This window comes from Meles meles, chromosome 8, assembly GCF_922984935.1.
Source record: "Meles meles chromosome 8, mMelMel3.1 paternal haplotype, whole genome shotgun sequence".
In the NCBI taxonomy this organism is placed as follows: domain Eukaryota; kingdom Metazoa; phylum Chordata; class Mammalia; order Carnivora; family Mustelidae; genus Meles; species Meles meles.
This window is the reverse complement of record NC_060073.1, coordinates 86,710,114-86,716,113: the sequence shown is the minus strand read 5'-3', so window position 1 is coordinate 86,716,113 and position 6,000 is coordinate 86,710,114.

Genomic DNA, 6,000 nt, shown 5'->3' with positions numbered 1-6,000 from the left:
TCCAAACAAATCTTCTCCTAGGTACCATCCTCAACCTTTTTTGACCTTCAGTGTTGGCGAAGGGTTTAAGAATTCTGTCCCGGGTTTCCAGTTTCATCCTTTTCACAAGTCCTCAAGGGTGGCCCATCTCAGTCTGGAATCTGCTATCTATCACGTCTTCATGTCTCAGTTGTGATTTTCGATCTCATGTCCTACCACAAATGATCTGTGTGCACAAGCTGAATTCATCACCCAATTCCAAATTCAAATCTTTGCTTTGCACTCCTGTGCAAATGCTTCCAAAAGGTACTTTGAGACATGTGGATTGAGAACACAGTTATTTAAAGAACACACAAAACATACAGTGCTTTACATTTTAAAAATAATTTGTATCACAATATCCTCCCATTTCTTTACTTAAATGAGAGACTAAATACTGACAAATGCCCTTTCCTCCCTTTACTCTGTACAGCTACACAGATATTTATAGTCTAGGAACCAGGCCACTTCACTGACACAGATGATCGGGCATCGTGGACCCATCTTGGTAACCATAGGAGCAGGCAGCCAATGACAACAGAGGCTTAAATGTGGCTCCTGTTTTCTCAGCGCTATTATGTTTCAAGGAATCACAAGGTGATAAAAAGAAAACATTATATAAAACACCTTTCAGTCCTTTTAAGAAGTACTTGGGAATGATTTCTAAAAGAAGTATCTGAATTCCTACAGCCATTTTTGAACCATTTTTTAACAGTAATGAAATTTATCTTAGAAAAGAACTTAAGATAATGTGAAAATGATGTAAAGTAATAAGAATGTAGATTCCATTAGCAGCTTAGTTGGTTGTTTTCTAAGCAAAGGAGAAATGATTTTTCTTGCTGCCTTGACAAGAGTATAAAAAGAGGAGCTTTCAGTAGCTGAATGGCCCAGCTCATATATGTTCCTGATACCTGGCAGAGCTGTGCCATTATTAAAGAAGAAGGGAGGCTTTAATCATCCTTTCAAATAAAAATCCATGTCACATGAAATGTGCAAAAATGAGCAAAATCTACAAGGAAATGATCATTTTGGAGCCATGTAACAGCTCGATTTAGAGAGCCGACCATTCCAGCCCTGGGGGTACTCCAAACCCCAGCCCATCATTCACCACTGCATGGAGTCCAGAACACTGTTGACATTGACATAGCCAAGACCATCTCTGCCGTGTCCCTGTCAAACCTCTCAGAGACACAGCTTAGTTGGAGATGGTGGGCTTTTGACTTAGAAATTACTTCAGTTTATACTGAGTGCAGGAACTCCCTTACAAATAGGAGGAGGAAGGGCCAAACATATGTTGTGCTTAGTGCAAAAGTGGGACTGGATTTAAAGAGAAAGAGAAATGTGCACAAAAATTCAAGACAGAAATCTTTAAGCGACCCTTTAAAAATAATACTTCTGAATTCAAAATCAACCTGTCTAAAGACAATTTTAAACTTCTTTTGTGTGTGAGTTAATCCATTGACTGAATTAAGAATTGTCCGGTGGAATTTTGAAAAACAATTGCCTTTTATCTTACATAACAAAACTTCTTACAAAGGGTAGTTAAGGAGTAATGCTTGCTCTTATCACAGGGACTCCCACCGCCTTTCCGCAAGTGCGCTGTGGTATTATTTAGCAGTGAAGTGCTCCACCTAGTGGTCATAAGTAGGAATTTATTTAAGCCGAAAAGGTAAAATCTTTAGTATATTTCAGTTCTTCTTTAATATTTAATTCATGGAATTAAAGAAGTAGTAACAGCTGCTTTCACTGGTGGGCGATAAAAGCTGTACTGTAGCAGAAAGACTTGTGTTAAGGTCAAAGCTTTTTAGGCCATTGTAAGAGTAGAGATGTAAAAACCATTTTAGGCTTTTGAGTGGCCCATGTTTTCTCAACCTCAGCATTACTGGTGTTTTAGGCTGGATAATTCTTTGTGTGTGTGGGGGGGGGGGGGGGGGGGTGATGTACTGTGCATTGTAGGATGTTTAGCAGCATCTCTGACCTCCACTTAGTTGACATCAGGGGCACCCAATCCCACCCCCCACCACTGACCACTGGTCCTGATGATGAAAAATGTCTACAGACATTGCTAAATGTCCCCAAGGAAGCAAAACAGCACCCATTTGAGAACCGTTGAATAGCTGACCTGACAATGACATGACATCATTTACTAAGATCGCTCTCGGCTTCTCTGTTGAGACAGGCCTGTGGGCAACAGAGACACCCAGTAGGGATGGAGAGAATGAAAAGTGGTCAAATTCTCAACATACTTCGAAGTTAAAAGCTGACAGAAAGTTTGAAGGAATGGATATGGAGTGAGAGAGAGGAAAGTCAGAGGTGACATCAAGGCTTTTAGGCTGAACAACTAGAATCGAGTTGCCATGAATGGAGGTGGGAAGACAGCAAGAGCAGCTGGCTGGGGATTTGTTTGGACTTAGGAGTGTAGATCAGGAACACACAATTTGGGCATGTTACATTCTTGAGAGGCTTTTCAGACACCTGAATGAGATGCCAAGCTGCATTGGATATATATAGTCTGGGAAGTTAGGAGAGAGATCCAGGCCGTTCACACGGATTTGGGAGTCATTAGCTTATAGGTAGCATTCCATGTGCTTATCTAGGAAGTGTACGGTGGAAACAGGAATCAAAATTATATTGTAAAGTGATAGTAACCATTACTCATGAATAATGCCCAAAGAAATGTACAAAAGAGAATTTGGTAGAATTGTGAGTGGGTGGTCTTTTTTCCCCTTTATTTCTACTCTTTTTTTTTTGTACTGCCCCTATTTTTTTTTTCTAGTGAGCCCATACATATTTTTTTAAGATTTTATTTATTTGACAGAGAGAGAGAGAACAAGCAGGGAGAGTGGTAGGCAGAGGGAGAGGGAAAAGCAGGCTTCCCGCTGAGCGGGGATCATGACCTGAGTCACCCAGGCACCCAGAGTGAGCCTGTTGTTTTTTAAGGTGAGCTATAATTTGGCAGGGGTGATGGTGTTAGTGATATTACTTTTCATTATGAAAAGAACTTACATAAAGTTGAACTGAATAGTGTAATGAACTGCCATATACCGATTCCTCACTTCCAATAACCACTCACAGTCAATCCTGTTTCATTTATAGTCCCATCCACCTTCCTCCCTGTATTACTTTGAATAATATCGAACACCACGATATTTCATTGTATTTTTGTAGGTGTCTTTAGGAATGCTTAAACAATTAAACATATTTGCAAATTATACAAATATCAAATTATTACATTGTATAACAGAAACTGGCCTTATATGCTAATTATATCTCAATAAAAAATTATACATAGCTACACCACCATTATTCAAAAGTTAATCATTCCTTAATATCATTAAAGAAACAGCATTTAAATTTCCAGTTGCAGGGCACCTGGGTGGCTCAGTGGTTTGGGCCTCTGCCTTCGGCTCAGGTCATGATCTCAGGGTCCTGGGATCAAGCCCCGCATCGGGCTCTCTGCTCGGTGGGGAGCCTGTTTCTCCCTCTCTCTGCCTGCCTCTCTGCCTACTTGTGACCTCTCTCTCTGTCAAATAAATATTTTTTTTAAATTTCCAGTTGCGTCATAAATGATTAAAAACATTTTTCTTCTGTTTTCAGATTTCTTCGATTCAAGGTCCACACGTTGTGATTGGTTGGCATCCCCTAAGTCCCTCTTGCTCTGTCACATTTTGCCCCTTGCAACTTACTGAAGAAACAATATGCCAAATTGCCTGCCTTCAGTGTCATTCATCATGATCTCTGTCCTAATTCCCTGTAAACTGGTACATGTTTGATCAGATCTAGGTTTGATTCTTTTCTGGAAAGAAATATGGGTAGCAGTATTCCTCGATCAGTTCCTCGATCAGAAAGCATGTGATGTTAAGAATGTGTCTGTTTATTTTTAGCAGCTGCCCTAAGCATGGGCAATGCTTATTATTCCATCAATTCATTAGAAGTTGCAAAATGGAGATACTGTAATTTCACCATTCCTTTTTCACTTATTAGCTGGGAATGCTTTTTCAGAGCGAGTAATCCTCATTTACTGCTCACTTACCCAGAGATACAGTTTGTATGAGAACCATGGGAAATACTGATTCTTCTCTGCTTATTTACCAATTTTTAAAATAACAAGTTAGCTCACTAGCATCCTCTAATGGTGAGCAATTAGTGCTTTGTTTCTCATGTGGTGTATTTGTCTATTTAGTATCATTTTGAATTCAGGTATTTAAAACATATTAAATGTTTCAATGCATTGCAGTTAGGATTTCCTATACTGATGTTCAAATTGTACAATCTTCCAATTGCCTTATGAGTCTTTTTGAGAGCGTACTAGTCCTTGAAAGCTTTCTTACTATCTGGCATAAGATGGTACATACTTTTCCCACTAAATATGTAAATTTTTTTTCTTAGAGAAAATATCTTGAGTTTATACTGATAACTCTAATTAAGAGCATGACACAGATTTTACTAAATGTACCTCTTTTCTCTTTAGCCAAGAATCCCAGGCCTGAGGGACAAATGAAATAATAGAATATCACATAATTTTTCACTGGCTTTATCCCACAAAACTTTATCCCACACCATAATTACAGAATAACAATATTGACACTGCCACCAACACTATGATTATTGTCAACAGTATAAGATTATTCTTGCAGGTTTTTTTTTCAATTTTTTTTAACCTTAGAACATATCCCACTAAGGAGGTACAAACTAATGCATTTTATGGCAATTAGAATATTCCTCTGTGTGGTCATGGCACCAATTGGCTGTCTTGGGTACATTTGTTTCATTTCCTTTTTTTTCTTTTTCTTTTTTTTTTTTTTAAGACTTTTACTTCATGAGTGAAGGGAAGTAGAGGATACAGGTTTCCAGTTATGGAATGAATAAGTCATGGAACTGAAAGACACAGCATGGGGAATATAGTCCATGATACTGTGATAGTGTTCGATGGTGACAGATGGTAGCTACAGTTGTGGTGAGGATAGACAGCATAATGCATAAACTTGTCAAATTACTATTCTATATACCTGGAACTAGTGTAACAACCTGTCAACTATACTCAAATAGAAAAGAATAAATTTAAAGATTGTTTTATTTTATAATTTTTAACAATATCTCAATGACTTCAAAGTCAAATCAATAAAACATATGTTCAAAGATTTCTAATTTCTAACACTGTCCCCTCCAACATATTTTCTCCCTCACCCCTTATTGGTAATCTTTTTTTTAAATTTATTTTTTATTTTTTTTAATTTGAGAGAAAGGGTGAGAGAGAGGAGAGGAGAGAAGGTCAGAGGGAGAAGCAGACTCCCCATGGAGCTGGGAGCCCGATGTGGGACTCAATCCTGGGACTCTGGGATCATGACCTGAGCCGAAGGCAGTTGCTTAACCAACTGAGCCACCCAGGCAGCCCTGGTAACCATTTTTAAACAATTATGGTTGAGTTTTCAATTTTTAAAAACTATAAGCAGATACTTTTGTGTATGTATGTGGCTGTAGCCCTCCCTTTAACATGCTACGGCATACTTTCTTCTCCTTTGCTTTTCTCACTTCAACAAATGTACTGTGAGGAGTAGCTGAGTCAATTCTATGGCTAAATTCCATGGCTAGATTCATATGGATGTCCCAAAGTTTTTTACCAACCCCTTCATCTCAACTGTTTTCTGTTTCTGCTATTCCAAAGAATTTTGAGTTCTATTTCCAAAGAATTTTGAGTGCATATGTCTCGCATTTTTTGTTAAGAGTATGTTTGGGACCAATTCCTAGACATTGGATTGCTAGATCAAAGCATAAATGTATATGTAATGCTGCCAGTTATTAAAACTCCACAGGACTATTTGGCAATGGCCATCAGAAATGTCAGAGAGTGTCTGTTTCCCCACAACTGTGTCAACAAAGTATGTTGTCAGATTTGGAATATTGCAAACCTATAGGTGACAAATGGTTAACTCCATACACTTTTAATTTTTTCTTAATTTTCTTTTATTATGAGTAAGGTCA